General features: G+C 49.7%; 1 long non-coding RNA gene across 1 annotated transcript; it reads right to left on the reverse strand.

Moving 5' to 3' along the window:
- Positions 1-2,576: 2,576 nt before the first annotated feature.
- LOC131277915 (uncharacterized) lies at positions 2,577-4,876 on the reverse strand. Its single transcript, XR_009184958.2, has 2 exons — positions 4,798-4,876; positions 2,577-4,515 (listed from the first exon to the last, which is right to left on the reverse strand). It is a non-coding gene; the product is annotated as an uncharacterized lncRNA (long non-coding RNA).
- Between the last annotated feature and the right edge of the window lie 14,022 nt (positions 4,877-18,898).

Genomic DNA, 18,898 nt, shown 5'->3' on the forward strand with positions numbered 1-18,898 from the left:
CCTGGCTGGCTCCATCAGGGCTGGGGGGCCTTAGGGCTCGCTCACTCAGTGAGACAGGCCCAAAGGCCCTGCTGCCGGCCTGCAGTCACCCTTTCTATCACCCAGCCCTCTGAATGGGACCCTGTGAGCCGGCTTTGTGCGAAGGTGCAGGAGAAAGGGGCTCTGTCTGGGAGCCCAGGAGCTGCTCTGAAGTCAGCACACAGAGGCTGGCACTGTACACTCCCCACCCCCAGAGAGGTTGGGGCTGGGGCAGCGAGTGCCTGTGACAAGTCAGGGGGGTCCCTGATCTGACGCTGACTTGTATGGGACGGACCTCAATCCTCTGTTACCCCATCAGGAGAATGGGAGAGGAAAATCAGAATTAGACAACAGCCTTTTAGACTTTGCCAAGGGTTTTCATGCAGCCTTACTTGAGCCTCCCAGCTGCCCTGGGAGGTGGGTAGGACACCTACAGTCGTCCCCTTTGGTGAATGCAGAGGACCATGGCCCACGGAGAAACGTGTCTAGTCACCCCACTAATGGTGGTGGAGGGGGAGCCAGGACAGCGGGTCTCTCAAAGGAACTGAAATGCTCAGATCTGGTTTTGCTCTGTCTGTGGTCCCTTCACACCATTCCTCCACTAAACCGGGTGTCCTGTTCCTTGCTGAAAGCCAGTACCTGGGTGACACCAGCAGGGCCCCAGCAGATGGTAGAGGATGGCTGGATGGGTGGATAGATAGCTGGGGTTGAACGGGAGCAGAACGCAGGGGACGGCAGGGTCATGTGGCTTCCGTCTGTGTGAGCTGGTTACCTGCCTCAGAGAAAAAGGGATGCAGAGACGGGGGAGTGTCGGTTCCAATCCTCCTCCAGCCTTCAGGAACTGAGAGAGGAGACACCCCTGGTTTGGAAGCCTAGGGAACATTCGGTGCTCCCCTGACAGCTCAGACCTGAGGGACAGTCCTGCTCCCTGGCCTGGGTTCTTGGGAGCCCAGGCTTGCTCCAGGGCAGTTCCGGGCAGGCTTGAGTGCCCTTTGGCATCCCCCGCAGGCCCAGGGCCAAGCGAAGATGGTGTAACCGGAGTGAGAGCGGCGTGTCAGAGGGGACAGGGCTGCACACGAAGACCTCAGCCAGGATGAAATAAATCTGCCCACGTCCCCCCCACTCGCCTGCCCTCTCCCCCGACCTGCACAGGTTTGCAATTCACCCACCGTCCTCAGATGCTGTTCCTGCTATCAGATGATGAAAATGGAGATTCGTCTTGAAGAGTGAAAGAAGGCGCGGGCTTACCCCTTCCCGGTCTATTTGAGCTCCCGCCCTCCCCCATCACCATGTGTTCCTGTAACCTGGGGCGGTTCCAAGCCCTAAATGTGCTGGAAAGTATATCCCTGAGCAGCTGTGAACCTGCTCAGGCTGCACTGGCCCCGGGTGAATCAGAAACCGAGAGATAGCCAGGCTAACAATGCAGCCCCTTGTTCCCGTGTTGAGAGAGAGATCACCATCAGCGCAGGGCCCCTGGGAGTGAGGGGCAGGCAGCTCGCACACACACACACTCACACACCCCATTTGCCTCCTGGCGCCGTCCACTGGCCTTGCCCACCCAGAATAAAAGCTGGAGAGAGGTGTTGGGTAGCAGGCCCGGGTGTTAACTGGGAAGGCAGGGAGAGGAGCGGGTGGGGAGGGCTTGTATGAAGCCCAAAGGAGTGGCATGGGCTCAAGGCTTCCTGTTGAGCTGGGGTCCATGAAGGATGGTGGGATGCATGGCCAAAGGAATTTCTTGGAGCCTGAGAAAGTTTGGGGAAGCTGGTTTGCAGGAACCAGACACTGAAGGAAAAAAAAAAAGGCCTCGCAGGCAAGTCTCAGAGCAGGCCTGGTCACAGAGCTGGCAGCCGCTCAAGGCCGCTGTGGAGTCGGGGGCCTTCCCGTCAGGCTGGGTTACAAGCGCTCATGAGCCTCGCCAACTGCAGGCGGCCAGGGCCAAGTGTCCACGGGGGTCTGAGCCACCCACAGAAATGGTTCTTTTCAAACTCACCACCTCCTGGTGAGGTGGAGGCATTCTCTTCCGATTATGGATGGACAAACTGAGGGACGGAGTCACGTGACCACCAGGTGCTGGCAGTGACACAACTAGAAGCTCAGTTTCCTTGACGCACCTCCCAGCCCTGCGGTTTTTTCCACCAGGTGCCTCCCATGAGCCTGATTTAAAGGATAGCGATAGGAGGGGCAAGCTTGGGGGCGCTTAGTCTAAAGGCTCCCTCCTAAGGGTTGAATTGTGCTCCTCAAAAAGATAGGTTCATGCCTAAGCCCCGGTCTCATGCATGTGACCTTTTCAGAGTCTTTGAAAGTGTGATTAGTTATGGTGAAGCCACACTGGTTCAGGATGGGCCTCAATGACTGGCATCCTTATAAGAAGGAGAGAGGAGGCATAGACAGGGAGGAGAAGGCCACATGAAGGTGGAGAGCAGAGGTGGGAGGGCTGTAGCCCCCAGCAGCTAGGGAGAAGCCAGGCAGGATTCTGCCCTCCAGGTTTCAGAGGGCGCCTGACCCTGCTGACACCTTGATTTCAAACTTCCAGCCACCAGAGCTATGAGACAGTATGCTTTTTTTATTTTTAAAGATTTTATTTTATTTATTTATTTCTCCCCAACTCCTCGTTGTTTTGTACTTGCTGTGTCTGTTCATCTGCCTTGTTTCTTTGGGAGGCACCAGGAACTGAACCTGGGACCTCCGATGTGGGAGGGAGGTGCCTAATGGCTTGAGCCACTTCTATTCTCTGCATTGTTGTCTCTTACCGTGTTTTTCTTCTTGGGCTTCTTGTTGCGAGATCTTGCTGCGTCAGCTAGCCGCACCTGCCCTTAGCACCAACTCGCTGTCTTCTTTCGGGAGGCAATGGGAACTGAACCAGGGACCTCCCGTGTGATAGGCAGGAGTCTGTTGCTTGAGCCACATCCACTTACTGACGCTTCTTTTGTTTAAAGTAACCTCATCTGTGGTTTGCTGTTACGGCAGCCGTAGGAAATAAACATACCTCCCAAAATAAATTATCCCCAAAGCTCATGGCACCGGCCTAATCTTCTCACTTACAATGTGGGCACAGCCCAGGCTCCAGAATGTTTCCAAGATAGACAAGGCCTCAAAAACAAGGCTTTTCCAGAAGGACTCTGTCAATTCTGAAGCATGGGGTCATCTTCAACTCCACGCTCTGTCTTGGTCCCCACATCTCATAAGTCTGAGTCCTGCCTGTTTTGTCTCAAAAAGAGCTCTTGGGTTCTTCCCCCTTTGTTTCTTTCCTAAGGACCATTGCCCTAATTCAAGCCCATATCAGCTCTGCCTTGAGTTACCATGATGCTTCTTCCCCACACCAAATCACCATCCAAAAACATAACTGCTCATGATGCTTTCCAGCTTTTAAGCTCCTCTGTCTTCCTGTACCCTCAGGAAAAGTGCACTAGTCTTTGTCACACAAGGCCCTTTATAAACCAGGCCAGCCGGAATCCAGCTCATCTTCTGCTGTTTGTCCCATGCACTCTTCACGTTAGGCCCTTTGAACTGTTCTGTGGTGCCTCTGTGCCTTTGCACATGCTGTTCCCTCTGCTAGAATGTCCTCTCTCCAACACAGTCTCTGCCTGGAAAGCCTGCATCCCTCCCTCAGAACACAGCTCAGAACACAGCTTGACGCCTCCCGACTCCATCCCAGCAGGCACACACAGTCGCGCTCGCACCTCTGTTGAGGGTTTCTTTGAACTGTAGCAGTTGTTTACATATTTGTCTATCTCACTAGGCCAGTGGTTCTCAACCCAGATGATTTTGCTCCCCAGGGAACATTTGGCAATATCTGTAGACATCTTTGGTTGTCACAACTTGGACAGGGAGTGCTCCTGGCATCTAGTAGGTAGAGCCTGGGGGTGCTGTGAAAAACCCTGCACGGCCCCCCACGACAAAGATTTATTTGGCTCAACATGTCAATAATGCTGAGGTTAAGACATGCCTGCACTAGACTGTACATCTCTTGAGGCAAATTCTTATTCGTAACTCCGTCTCCAGTGCCTGGCCTAAAGAAGTGTTCAATAACTGTTTTTTGTTTGTTTTTTTTAAATCAAAGAACAGACTGACTTAATACCTATATACTCTACCTGTAGGATGTGGGTCACTTGGAGACTGCCAAGGTAGAACTTAAGAAAGTTGACGCATACTGAGCGAGCATATTGGAAAGGAGAGAATAAATTATGTTCATAAATCAAAATTTGCTATTTTACGGCAGAAAAGGACCAAGGCCTAGCCAGCACCATTATTTTCACCATTGTTATTGTCTCAGGAGAGCGGCCCTCAAGGTAAGCAAGGACTCACATCCCCATGTGACCGGGGCCTGTGATTCAGAAGCACGGGGCGAGTTCTTCCAACACACTAATGCAGCCGCAGTCAGACTCTTGTCCGGGCAGAGCAGTCAAGGCCGGGCTCCAGGCTCCACAGCCTCCTTGGGATGTGGCTGACGTGGAGCTGGTAGAGGGAGAAGCAGTGGGAATAACTGAAGAGCAAGACCTAATGAAAAAAAGTAAAAGAAAGCGATGTTATTCATTTAACCTCAAGGAAGTGATGGCTGAGATGTGTCCTAACAGCTATTTCCCATCGCACGGAGGTTGCTCAGTGGAGGGAGTGCCCAGCTGCTCTTTGGTGCCCATTCAAGAGGGAGGAACAGATGAGGAGGGATGTCAGTTCGGTGGCTTCTGGGTAAGCAAGTGAGGGGATAGGCCAGAAGTCACGGAAGCTGCCCAGCGTCCCAGGGGACTAGGTCTCTTGCCCCTTTCCAGCCCACATCCCTACCTGTTGCTAGTCTTGTTGGAGGGCCGGGGAGGGGCCTGTCCAGGCTTCAGGCCCTGTCCCGGGACTTTCCTTTGAACCTGGAGGGAAGGAAAGACAGAGTTCTGAGCGCGAGGTAGGTCTATCTGGGAGAGAAAAAAAAAAAAAAAAAGGCGAGAAAGAAGGAAAAGGAAAGCGAAGAGCAAAGAGGCAGCTGAGCAGACATCAGGAAAATGTTGAGGCTGGCTGGCGAGCCCTCAGCATCTGGAAAACAGACCGGGGGCTATATTTAGCCTGCCATGACTTGCAATAATTTGTGCGAGGGGGGAAAAAGGAAAACGTGAAGTTGGCATCGTTTTGGGGAGGGAATGAGTTATAAGAAAGGAACTGCTTGATAGGGGAAAGCAGCACGAGGCCTCAGCCCTCAGCAGTTAGTTACGCACATCGGAACAGCACAGGCCGTCAAGAGTGAGGGACAGTGTGTCCACGGAGCTTAATGCAGCTCACACTCTAACCCAGACGTGCCCTGGGCTCCCCACTCAGACTGCGGGTGCCTCCCCGGGCACGCCAGGCAGCCCATCTACCACTGCACCCCGGCGACTCCGTGAGGCTCCCGAAGCTTTCTGGAGACGCGAGGGCAGAGGCAGGGGTTGTGGGTGGGGACTCAAGGCGACGTGAGCCACACTCTGTAAATTCTAGGAATTTGTATACATTGCTGAGACCGTTCTCCGGCTGGATTATAAATAGAGGATTAGTTTGAAGGAAGGCAGCCTTTTAAAGAGACAGTGCCAAATGAAGACTGCAAACCAAATACAGTAAAACCTCCGTAAACCCCTGCTGGTTTATTCCAGATAGGATCTAAGTCAAAGCAACAGCATTTTCCTAGCTAACAAGGTGACCTAATGCCCTTTAGGAAAAAGTCCAGAGGACTCCAAAGGAGTGATAATAAACCTATTATCATTCTGGATAACTGTGCTTTCCAGTTAGCGAATCGTTAGCCCCAAAATACAGGCAGACCCAGAAAAGAACACACAGCGAATGGACACAGAGAGCAGACAACAGGGTGGTGGTGGGGGAGAAATAAATAAATGAAACAAACCTTTAAAAACTATATATATATATTATTTTGGATGGAAGTCTTTCTAAAAAAAAAGTCACATGGTTTCTGGGTTTTAAAATAGACTATACAGATCTAATTTAACATTTTTGTTCTGCTTAGGGTCAAGTAACTTCAGTTATCATGATTGAATTTGGGTAGTACCAAAACCTTTTGAGATACGTGTGGCTATTTGTCCCAATTTCAAATCGCTTCATTTTGCTGTCTTGTGAGGGTCTTTTCTCTCTTTTCTGTTGCGGCCAGTAGTCACTTCTCGTTCTTGTCAGGAAAGTGCCACTTTACCTGTAGCAACCTCATAACCCCCCTCTCTTTTAGTCTGATTTGCTTTAGTCTGTTCCAGTTTGGGAAACCAGATATGCAAACTTGTCTTGTTCTCCCTCCCTCTCCTAAATTTCTGTTTTCATGTAAAGAACAAATAAATTACTCTTCTCCCTAAAAAAAAAAAACAACCAAAAAACCCTGTGCAAACAAAAAGTAAGTATGAGTGAGGAACCCAGTCTTTCCTATTCCTGTAACAGTCACCCAGTCTTTCTTAAAGGGTAATAGGCCATCCAGCCCTCTGGAGAACGCAGTTGCTTTGAATTATATGCTACTTTAAATAAACCAATATGCACCTATGCAGATAAGTTTGGCGGCTGAGATGTCTCTTAGCTCATCACCAGGCTCTGGCCTGATTCTTGATAGTGTTTTGGGTAGATAAAGACTAATTCTAATTTGAAATCTATGTTCTAAGGCCCTTGTATTTGAACTAACTGTATATGTATATGTGTGTGTATTGCCTGCCTACATTTGAGGCTGGTGGTGTGATTAATCCCAGCACAGGGGAAAAACCGTAAACAATTACCCTACATACTTGTTCACTAATATCTCATTTTCTAGGTCCTAGAAGGTGACGGGAATTTCTGGGCAGGATGCTGAGCACAAGAGTAACACATAGCTTCAAAGAATGGGAGGACAATGACTCAAAGATATTGGGTTGTGAGTTGGTGCAGGAAAGCAGGTAGAAACTGAATATTTAGAATGGATGACCATCCATTCCTATATTTCCTTGGGTTGCTTTTGGCATCTGGCACCTTCTGGTTAGCAGTGAAACTCTCTGTGATTTATCATATTTGGTGCTTTGTAAAGTCCTCAAACAGGTAATCTCCTACCAGCAAATAAAAGACATTGCTTACTGAAGGGGAAATGAGGCTAGAACTGGGTAAATGACTTTATATTCTCATTGAACAATAGGCCAGGAAGTGACTCTTCAGCAGGTCTCGAGGCCAAGGGAGTCCAACATGATTTTGAAGGGTGTCCTGAGAAGTGCTATCACAATTTACTCCTATACAAGAGCTCAGGGTCAGGCTTTTTCTGTTCTCATATTTAGATCAGATTGAGACAGCTGGTCTCTGCTGAAGAGGTCCGTCACCGCCGGTCTACCCACATGCTCTTCAGAGGAAATCTGCCTGTGCTAAATAGCCATGTTCCGGAACACATAGCCCATTGCTGCTCTTCACATATGACCAGACCAGGGGTGGGCATCTGACCCAAGGGTGACCCATCTATTGGCTACCCATTGATGGCCAGTGATTGGTGTGGCCAGGCTCAAAAAGCAGAGCTAGGGTGAATAAATCCTTGAAGGGGAATCTGGAATTGACAGTGGAAAAGACTGGGCTAACTGGCAGAAGGACAGGTGGGGTATGGGGCTGAGATGGTGGGGCCCATCTGTAAGCTGACCTTCCTGTGGAGTGGAAACTGGGCAAGAAAAGGAGAGTGGAGAATGGAGCAGGTATTCAGAGAGAGGGAGAGAGAATACTGCAAGGGAAAGACCACAAAGCTCCCGGCTTGTCAGTTCCTCTGAGGTCTGCTTACATGTGCTCCTGGCTGTAGATTTCAACGGTAGGCTTCAGTAGGTCTTTGCTCCTTGCCACAGAAAGAGCTTCACCTAAGACTGCCACATTCTCTTTACGAGAGTTTCTCAAACACTGGGAGCGTGAAGCTAGATTCATCTTAATATGTCCTTCGCTCGCTGAAGGAATTCCATTTCTTTAACCTTTCCTCTGAGGACCCATTTTCCAAGACTTTAATCCTTATGTTTTCTTTCTCTGATCCCTCCTAAAAATTTCCAAATCCTTCATGTTCCGTGGCTCTGACCGGTGCCAGGGTTGCCCCTGGGGACAGCCAGGATTGATTTTAGTGCACTCTTGGCCATCAATCCTAGGGCAGTGCTGTGCTTGATTTTCTAATAACAGAACTGCCCCGCTGACTGACAGGAAGATCTGCTTCTCCCATAACCTGCTCTTCCCGCAGGGCCATCACCATCACAAGATGTCAGTGCAGGAAGGGGCTTGGCGATCCTCTTACCCAGCCCTGTCATTTTAGACACGAAGAACCTGAATCCCAAAGAGGCTGCATAACTTGCCTAAGGTCAGGCAAAGTTGAAGAACTTGTTTTTCCCTCTTCCTGTGTGTGTGCATTGCCATTCTTGAGCCTTATTCCCCCCACCCTCCCCCAGTTTTAAAATTCTTCTTCAAGCTTCAGAGGGCATTTTGAATTGTTCATATTCAAATTCCCATACATTATTTGTGATCCTACGTGACTCTGGAAAAAACAGGCGTGCAGATGTTCCACAGAACTCTGTATGTTCCAGGGATAGAATGAATCCACAAATAGCTACTCACTCTCTTCTTTTATATGACTGTCTCCAAAATAGGTTGCATGCACCATGATTTATTAGGATAATGGAAAAAATTAGAATACCTATTTTTATCTCATCCTTTTTAAATGTTACGTTTCTGTGTTTTATAATGTATGTAATATAAGAAATATGGATATACTTTATAAACAAAAATGTATATATACACATACAAATATGTAGAAAATACATGCATATATTTGGGGCTGCTCAATTACTTTTATGAATATAAGTATGCAGTCAAGGCTTTAACACTTAATTCAAGGTCAGAGTTGCTGTTCGCAAAAGTTCCATTCATTATAAAATGGTGTGTGGATTGTGCGCTCACCTTAATTCTACCTCATGCAGTCCCACTAAGCTAGTAATGTTTGTACTTCAAAAGGGAAATTTCAGAAAGAAAAAATTACAAAAACCTTAGTGGAATTTAATTAAACTAATCAAGTACTTCTGATGTCTTCTTTTTTAAAACCTCTTAGAAAAATAAGAAAAGGCCATTACTTTCTTTTTTTAAAGATATTTTTTTTATTATTTATTTATTTCTCTCCCCTCCCCCCCCAGTTGTCTGCTCTCTATGTCCATTCTGTGTGTGTTCTTCTGTGACTGCTTCTATTCTTATCAGCGGCACAGGAATCTGTGTTTCTTTTTGTTGCGTCATCTTGTTGTGTCAGCTCTCCGTGTGTGCGGCGCCATTCCTGGGCAGGCTGCACTTTCTTTTGTGCTGGGCTGCTCTCCTTATGGGGCTCACTCCTTGTGCGTGGGGCTCCCCTATGTGGGGACACCCCTGCGTGGCACGGAACGCCTTGCGCGCATCAGCACTGCGCATGGGCCAGCTGCACATGGGTGAAGGAGGCTCGGGGTTTGAACCATGGACCTCCCGTGTGGTAGACAGACACCCTAACCACTGGGCCAAGTCCACTTCCCACCATTACTTTCTTACCATGAAAATTCATTCTCTTAAATCAAAAGCTAAGGCTTTCTCATTAAAAGTAGATAACATAAGGATTTCAACTATTACTTTTACTATATAATTTTAATATATAATAGTAATTTTGAAGTATTCCAGTGCAATCATGCATATTACTTCAATCAGAGGTGAAATTCCCAGAAAGATGATTAAAATTAAGTTAAAAAAATTAAGTTTAGTAAAATAAATAAGACAAATACATAAAAAACCAAGAGGTGAAGCAAATTATGTCAATATCCTCCAATGACCATAAATAATAATAATAGAAGCTACTAGACATTTAGAATTTTAATGCTGGGAGAAATCTTAAATATGTACCTGGCCCACAGAAGAGCCTCAAAAAATAACTTGTTGAATATGTGAGTGAGTTTACAAAATAACCTCATTTTGTAGGTAATATAACTGGGCCCAGAGAAATTAAATCACATAGATAAGGTTACTTTTAAGGAAAATTGATATAAGATTAAAAAGGTACCACAAATCATTGAGAAGGGAATGATTTATTCAGCAAAAGGAGTGAGATAAATGATAGCTGCAGAAAAAAAGTTAATTTAGACACTCATTGTGTGCCATTTTCAAATAAATAACATATGGTATAAAGAGTGAAATGTAAAGGAAGGAAGGAAGGAAGGGAGGGAGGGAGGGAGGAAGGGAGGGAGGGAGGGAGGGAGGATAAATGACATATGGTATAAAGAGTGAAATGTGAAGGAAGGAAGGAAGGAAGGGAGGGAGGGAGGGAGGAAGGAAGGGAGGGAGGGAGGGAGGGAGGAAGGGAAAGAAAGAGGGAGGGAGGGAGAGGGAAGGAGGGGAGAAGAAAAGGAGGGAGGGAGGAAGGAAAGGAGGGAGGGAGGGAGAGAAGGAAAGAGAGATAAATAGAGGAAGGAAGAAAGACCAGAGTAAAGTTTGTGACTCAGTGGATGGGCCTCAAAGTTTGAAATCCTGCCTACAATTCCCTCTGAAGCTCTCGCCAACTTCTGACTTCAAAGTTGACACTAAACTCTGCGATTCCCTCTTTACACAGGTACCCACCTCTACCCCAACACACACATTGCGTCTCTATTTGTTGCTGCTCCCTTGCTCCTGTTGCTCCTTAGTTCTGGAATATTCCAGCCCACCCCTTGACTTGGTGAATTCTTCCTCTCCACTAAGGGTAAGCCCTTACCTCCCCCACCAAACCAGGGCTCAGTCTCCCTCCTCTTTCACTGCATTTACCGTGCTGTATTTTACGGATCTTCTACTGTGTCTGTTGGTCCTACTAGAGTATAAGCTTCTCGCAGGCAGGAATTTTGGCTGGTGCATCTTTGAATCCCCAACACCTAGTAAGGTGTTTGGCCCTCAGTAAGTGCCCACTAAATGTTTGTGGCATGGATTACTCTGTACTGGCACTGAGCTAAGCAGGTGATAAAGCAGATTATTTTTAACTCTCAGAACAAGCTTGAAAAGTAGGCACCAACATTTCCATTTCCTTGGAGAGGTTAAATTCTTGGCTCAAAGTCAAGGTGGCTGTGCCTGGATTCAAACACAGAACTTTTGACTCCAAAGCTCCCAGTAAGTCCTGGAAAGGGGTCTCTTCTGGGGTCCTCTCGGGTGCCTGGAAGTGAAGCTAATGACCTATTGGGGGCCATGCATGCGTAGCTCAGGAACGTGCTTATGGAAAGCCTTGCTGGCTGCTCCTTCCCTGCAAAGCACTGGAAACCTGGCTTCTGCCCCACCTCTCTCCCACAGGCCTGTGGGGACCCGGGGGAGCCAAATTTCACAGCTCTTTCCCAATCCTCACCCTCCTTGAACTCTGCAGCACTGCTCTGTTCTCTCTCATTCCCCTCAAGCTGCCTCCGTTGCTTTCCTCCTCTGATTTTTCTTCCTCTTGATTCCTAAGTGTAGATGCGCTCCCCGCTTCCCTCCCTTTCATTTCTGCTGCCAACACGCCCGTTCAGATCCTCAGTCTCTTCGCCCTGTCCTTGCAGCAAAGGTGACCTCTTGGCTGCCACATTGTCAGATCCTCAGAGAGGCCTCCCCAGCCAGGGCTGACCTCTCCCGGCCCCCTGGCGACTCAGCAAGGCCATGTGACTGGATTCTGGCCAGAGGAGGGCCTGCCTCATAAAAACCTGCTAGGAGATCCTGCACTTTCTCCTGTGCCAGAGTAGAGCTTCCTCAGTAAGTATCCTTAACCGCTCTAAAGCAGAGCCCAATCCCTCAGCCCTGTGCCCAGTGGACTTTACGGAGGCCAGAAATGAAGGTCTATGGTCTGAGGTCCTCGAGCCCTGGGAGTGTTCCAGCAGCTAGCATGACCTTCACTAAGGCAGAACTCACTGGCCTTCACGTGCTCCGGCTCTCCCCACCCCAAGAAGAGCCCCACCCCACTCGACCCCGCTCATTGCCAAATCATGCTTCCTTCAAGCTCTCTTGGCCATGTGGCCACCTTTCCACCCGTGGCTCCCAGACACAAAGACAAGTTTCCTGAGAGGTGGGGAGACCTGGGGCTCCAGCCATCTCCCTCTCACTCTCCTTCACCTTCTTGTACTTCTGTCAAATCTGACTGCTTAGAGTTGCCCAAATGTACCCTGCCCACTCTTGCCTCTGCTCCTTACTGTTTTCTCTCTATCTCCATTACAATTCTTCCTGACCTTTGGGACCCCTTTCAAAAATCCTGCCTTCTTTAAGGTGGATTTTCTGGTACTCCACCCTTGGATGGCTCCTCCCTAGATGCTCCCAGCCCTCTGCTCCGTTCTGCTATGAGATCTGTCCATCGCATTGCACTACAAGGATGTGTAGACAGGCTCGGCCCTCATTTCCTCTGACAAGACAGTGTGCTCTTTGGGCACAAGTTTGGGTCTTACTTGTTCCCCACTGGGCTGGGCAGAGTATCAGGTACAAAGTGGACACCGGCTCCCCTGCCCCCATCATCCAGGTCTACGCAGCCGTTCTTCCTTGAGGCTAGGGCCAGGGGACTGTGGAGAGTTTTACAACCAGCTCATCTATCTCCCTTTTCCCAGCCCACTCAAATATATAAATATATATATTTTTTCTCCCTCTCCTTCTTCTTTTTCTTCTCTATAAACACAGGGTCCTGGAGCTTGCTCAGAGGCCTGGCCTGGCTGGGAAGAACTTGGCTGCTCAGTTATATTTAGGCTAGCAGAGACATCAATCTAAAGCTCTTTAAAAATAAAGTCCTGTTGTAGCTGGATCCCCAAACATGTCTCCACCCACTCCTAATGAGAAGCTCATTCGCCTCCTCCCAGCCCCCAGTCTCAATTACTAACCCTTCACATGGCCCACACATGTGTGAGTGTGTGAGTTAGGACGTCAGCTCTCTTTGGCCCAGTTCAAAGGAGTCTCTCTTCTTCTAGCCCTTTCTTTGCTGGTGTTTTACTCTCCTTTCTGTCTCAGGGGACCCTGAGACCTTTTTTTGAGGCCTCTTTCCTCCCCTTAGTAGCCTAGCTAGGAGCAAACCTTGTTCCTGGAGCAGATTCTGCCTCCTCCAAAGTCTCTGAGTCCTGCAGCCCCCTTTATCCCACAAGGCTGCCGTCACAGCCACGAAGAAGCGAACAAAAGACAGAGAGCAAAGCCTGAAGCAGAAAGCAGAGTTTGCAGTGTGCTAGGATGATGACGGAGGTCTTTGACTGCATGCTCGTATTGGGGGGTGGCCCTTCCATGTGTGTGTGGGGGGATGTTGGGCGGGGGCAGTGCTCTGAGGGTGTACGAGAGAAAACACACACTAAGGCTGGGGTTGGCCTTTCTTGCTCCTTGACTTGACTACCAGAGCCCTGGTTCTTTTCCATTTCCACTGATGAAACCCTCCTTTATGTCTTATTCACATCCTGTCTTGACTACCACAATTGTCTCCTCGCTGGGCCCACATGTCTCTCATCACCAATGGGATCCAAATGTTGCTGACAAAATAATCTCGCTGCCTTTGTGCTGCAATCACATTCCTCCACTTTTTCAAAATCTTCTCTGTCTCCCATTACAAGAGGAAGCAGAGACACAGAGCCCCATCTCCCTCCGCTTCTTCATACCCCCCTCACTCCACCACACCCATCTCTCCCTGCTGCTCCTCCTGCCGGGTTCTGATCCTCTTGCCATTCCTAAGATCCCAGATCTTTCAGGCCTGCCTAGTATTCCTGGCACAACCTCCTAGCAGCATTTCTTCAGTCAACATATGTCTATTAAGAGTGACAGGCATTCACCTAGGCACTGGGGATGCAGCAAGAAGCAGTTAAGGAACCCCTGTCCTCCTGAAGCTTACATTCTAAGGGGGAAGAGAGACAGCCAGCAAATGAAAATAGAGTCGTATGTCGAGTGAGTGTAAGCGCTATGAAGAAAAGCCAAGTAGAGAGGGGGGAGAGAGGGCAGCACGGGTGCCTCTCACACAGGGCGGTGGAGGGAGACCCCCCCCCCAAGGAGGCCTGGAACCCACTCGCCAGCTTTGCTTCCTGTGGGGCTCAGGGCTGGCATCTGTAACGGCCTCCTGCTTTGCCAGAGGACTCTCTCCCCTCCGCTATCTGCTTGTGTTATGTCTATCTTGATCTTAGGGCCAGGAGAGAGGCGCTGGGCATAGCTCTGCTTCAGCAGGAGGCTTGTTGCACTAACTCCTCAAAGACCCACCGTGGTCAGAAGAGAGCCAGCACTCATGCAAATTACAGAACACAAGCTCAGTTCTCTTCCTCTTCTGTTTCTTTATGCAGAAAACAAACTATCTGACTATGAGTGTCCTAATAATGTCTGAATTATGTCTCCCTTTTTCAGGAATCAGGGAGCCTCTGCTGGCATGGGTGATCCAAGTCTGACTCTGTCTACCCCAGCAAATCTCCCCTCTTCAGACAAAGGGCAGAGGAGCCCATTGCATGATGCCTGATGACTTTTAAACAGCCTACAGGAGAAAGCTTATCCGCTGAGAGGGCCTTCAACGAACAGTGTCATTAGCAGGTAAAATGACTAACATTAAGTTAGGAGCCATAAAAATTGCTACCACATAAAAAAAAAAATTGTTGTGTATGTATCTTTCCCGGCAGGGTAGGGAAGTTGAGGCTGGGAACAGGGCTGTGAATTGCCCACCTTCTCACAGTGGGGTTGGGGCTTTCTCTGGCAGCCTGCTCTGCTCATTGCAGTTTCCCCTGGCCCCAGGTTTCATAACTTGGTCTTTCCAGATCTGTCCATTGGATACGAGTCACTAGCTACAGGTGGCTAGTCAGCTCTTGAAATGTGAAGTACACACTGGAGTTTGAAGACATGACAGAAAAAGAATGTAAACTAGCTCACGAATAATTCTTATATTAATGTTGAAATGTTGAAATGCCATTTTGGAGTCAAGTAAAATATGTTTCTAACCTTAATTTCACCTATTTCTACCTTTTAAATATGGCTATTAGAAAACGTAAGTAGCTTGCATTAGGTATAGGATCAGACCTCTGCTTTTAAAACATATTTAAAAGGCAGTTGTGCTTTTTTCAGTAGAAATCTCACAGAGAACGCCACTCTATGAAGCAGGTAAATGTGGAGCTGCCCAGGTGCAAGAGGCGAATATTTGGAGGTCAAGGAGGTTAGGGGTGTGGGAGGGGGCTGCGAGTGTGGGAGGAGCCCCAGCCCCGCACAGCCTCCTCCCGCTCATCTATTATTGGATTGGATCGCCCATTCATTTGAAATTGCAGGGGAAAATGCTCGGAGCAGGCCCTCATTCAATCACCCTAAGTGGCATCTGATCGTTATCTTGGGATAAACATTCCAAATGGAAGGTGAGTGCTGGGAGATAAGGAGATAAGCGAACCATATGGCCGGGTCGCGGGAGGCGGAGGCGGGAGGCTCCCAGGGCCTAGTTCTCGAAAGGATTTTAAAGAATTCGAAGATCCTCGCGGTTCCTCACGAGAGGCTTTCTTGAGGCGGCTGAAGCCCCCGAGGCCCCCCGAGCCGAGAGGCGGAGAGGACCAGAACTCTGCGCGCCAGGGTTTGCCCCTCGCCTCTCCCTACCCCCTCCCTCACATCGAAGCCCAAAGGGCTGGTGGAAACGGGCTCCCGATTTCCAAGCCGCCCTCCGCAGCCCGGACTTGGGGAGTTTGGGGCTGCATCCCCCGCCCCCTCTCGATCTAGGGTAATCGCCAGACTCCACTTCTTACCCCCTCCCCCCCCCCCCCCCCCCCCCCCCCCCGCGGGCCTTCCCGGGCGGCCTTTTGAGGGTGGGTGCACACAGGGAGAGGCCTATTCTCGGCAGGGGTCAGTGGGCCTGCCCCGGACGAGGCGAGACCCGCCAGCCGCGGGGGAGGGCAGGTAATATGAGCCGGGGAGAAAGGCCTCCAGGGATCCGGGGCAGGGCAGGGGGAGGAGGAGGCGCCCGGGCTTTGGAGCACGTTCTCTGCTCCCTACGTCACGAGGCACCTCATCCTTCATTCCGCTGGCACTCACAGCCCTGCACAGCTGTTCCTTTTACCCACAACTGCAGATCGTCTAATGCCTTTCCGTGTAGGTGCAAAAGCCACACCAACCAGAGCAGCTTCAGGATGGTGTAATAGTACCCACTGATCATAACAGGAGCATACCGCATAGGTCCCTTTGTGCAGCGCTCTACCTGGATGATCTCGAGGAATCCACAGTCGTTCTGTGTGGTTGGTGCTATTTTATCAATGAGGAAACTGAAGCTCAGAGAGGCTAAGTAACTCGCCCAAGGCTGCACAGCTAGGAAGAGCCAGAGCCAGGAGACAAACCCAAGACCACAAGTTTTCGAACATCTTGATGCAGGCAGGCGCCCAGCACAGTATTATTCCTGTGAAACTTCGGCAGCTCTGGTCAGTGACAAGCAGTCAGAGGACAGTTGTCCAGACCCTCCTGGCCCCTTTTAATGTGGACAGTTGTGTGGGGCTGCCAAGCAAGGGCGCCTGAGCTGTGGGCTTTATACCCTGCTTGGTAGAACAGCCCAAGCCCACTGTTGTCCAACAGCCTGGCCAGGAGGAGGCCGCCCCCTAACTCCCACCCCTTAGCAGGGTCCCTTTAAGGGAGATGTGCGAACAACTGGACAATTGGACAGGGAGGTGAGGGCTGGGGGTGGACAGAGCTCCCCACCCCCACCCCCGAAGGCTTCCCGGCCTCAGGCCTGTCCTGGCTGATGGCCTCGGTTTGGGGTTTTTCTGTGCTCTGAGCACATCTAAACATTTGGAGAAAAACAAGAAAGCGAACAATAGGCGCTTGTGGGCTCCTGAGCGGGGCCGACTTCCCCCGGGGACTCGCGCACTGTTCATAAACTGCCCCAGCTGCACTCTCACGGTCGGGATGTCACTGGAGCCTCGCTGAATTACAGCCTTGTCCTCGCTGGGGGCTGGCCCCTGGCTCCTTTTATATATCATTGCGGGAATGCAAATGCTGGCAGGGGAAGCCGGGCTGCTCGAGGGAGGGCACGTTTGCCTGCCTGTCTTTCGGCAAAGCACACAAAAAAGGACGCGTCCGAGCCTGGCATTGTAGCGCTGCCAAGTCAACCCCTGACAGACATGTCGTGATTGCCCCGCAGGAAAAGAATCGGCTTTCTATCAAATGGGTCCTGGGCACAGCCCCAGAGAGCTCTAAGGGGCCCGAAGGACCTGGAGAATAAGTGGCATTAGCTTACACGGAGAGCAGTTTAGCCAGGAGGCGATGGCGCTGGTGCCCGCAAAGAAGGCCCCCGGGTGGGCATGTTGGATGGGGCAGGAGGTAGGTCAATGGTGGGCTTTTCAGAGGGGGCTCTCCATCGTCACAGCCTAGGGGCAGTAGGGGCAGGGTGTGTTAGGTTAAGAAAAAGGCAGTGAGTGGAGGGGTGCGTGCAAAGCTGAGCTCACACCCCATCTTGGTCACGGTGACACCAGCCAAGGTCCAGCTAAGTTCCCCCATCAGTGCTCCCCGCATCTACCTCCCGGCCTCCCCAAGAACTGCGAGGGGCTGAAACTGGAGCGTCCCCATCTGGATGACATCCCTGGAAAACGCTGAAGTGTCTCTAAAGAGGCTGTGCAGACATCACATCACAGTCCCAGACAGCCTGAGCGGTGCTTGCGCTCACTTGGCCACCCTCCCTGAGAAGTGCTTTGGACCAGGCAGCACTTCTGGGGTTGTTTTTGCCTGAGGAAAGTGGTAAGAAGTCGGCGAGGATCCCATGGTTGAAGGATAAGTCAGTGGGTTTACTTACTAAGACTATTAGTAAAGAACCATCCTGGGAATGTGATTTAGAGCGTGAGCCTAAAGACTCTAGTATGGGCAAGAAAGCCGCAGGTGAGGGGAGTTTAGGGGGCAAAGAGAGAGGAATTTAGAAAACAAATGGCTTGGCTTCTGGAGAATGAAGAGAGGGTTTTTTAAAGTGTCTAAGAAGTTCAAAATAGCTGAACTAGGACACACCCCCAAGCACTGCTCCAAAGGGAAAGAAAGATCAATAGTTGTGTTTTGAAGAGGTTTTCCTGCGTGTGTACCATTCCTTTCTTCCCTTGTTGACTTAGTAAACACTTATTGAGGGTGACCAAGCGTGGATACTGAAGATATAAAGGCGAATACGAGAGCTCCCTGCTCTCAAAGCTCTCCGAGGCAAGCCAGGGGTGGTTACCCAGTGTGGCAAGAGTGAGGATAGAGTTGGGCAGAGGGGGGCAGTGGGAGCATAGGAACGGGAGCCTCCCACAGGCAGCCATCTGAGCTGAGCCAAGAGTTAGCAGGCGCTGCCACCCCCCACCCTCACCCCCACCCCAGAGAGCTGGGACAATGGCTGTAAAAGGAGTTGGCACTCAAAGAGGAAAAGGCAAGCCCCATATTCTTTGCTTTTGACTCTTGGGATTTTCTATAAGCAGAGCACATGGGGGTATGAGGACCTCTCTTGAGTCAAGTTTTATCCCTTCCAGCACATTTTAAAAGCCTTGTCCATGGCTTTGGTGTTGCAGGGAACCTCAAGGAGAATGTGTCTGCAGGCCACCTCTTCCTTCCTATCTGATTCTTTCCAGAAAATCAGCTGCTCGACCATGCAAGAGGCAAGCGACCAACTTACATGTTATAGGGGAAGGTTCTGTTTCCAGGAAGCTAAACAATATTATCACAGTATTTTCTTGATTTCCAGTCCCATAGCATCTCCCCCCACCTCAACCCAGCCCTGAAAAACAATTGTTAAATCAATGCACCTTTAGATTTAAGGGAATACGGTAAACCCTTGATTATACTCTGCCATTAGACACATATTTTCATAGCATATTTTCAGAGTTTCACACATGCTCTTTAATTTTATTATTTGTTTCTTCTTCACAATTGAACACACAGTCAGCTGGCTTAAATCCAGTGAGCATTTGATTGAGGCTAAATATTCCCCACTTTTGGCGTGCCTAATGATTTCCATCTTCATCTCATTTATACTAGGTTCATGAGACCTACCCTTATCGCT

The sequence above is a fragment of the Dasypus novemcinctus genome, chromosome 3 (assembly GCF_030445035.2).
Source record: "Dasypus novemcinctus isolate mDasNov1 chromosome 3, mDasNov1.1.hap2, whole genome shotgun sequence".
In the NCBI taxonomy this organism is placed as follows: domain Eukaryota; kingdom Metazoa; phylum Chordata; class Mammalia; order Cingulata; family Dasypodidae; genus Dasypus; species Dasypus novemcinctus.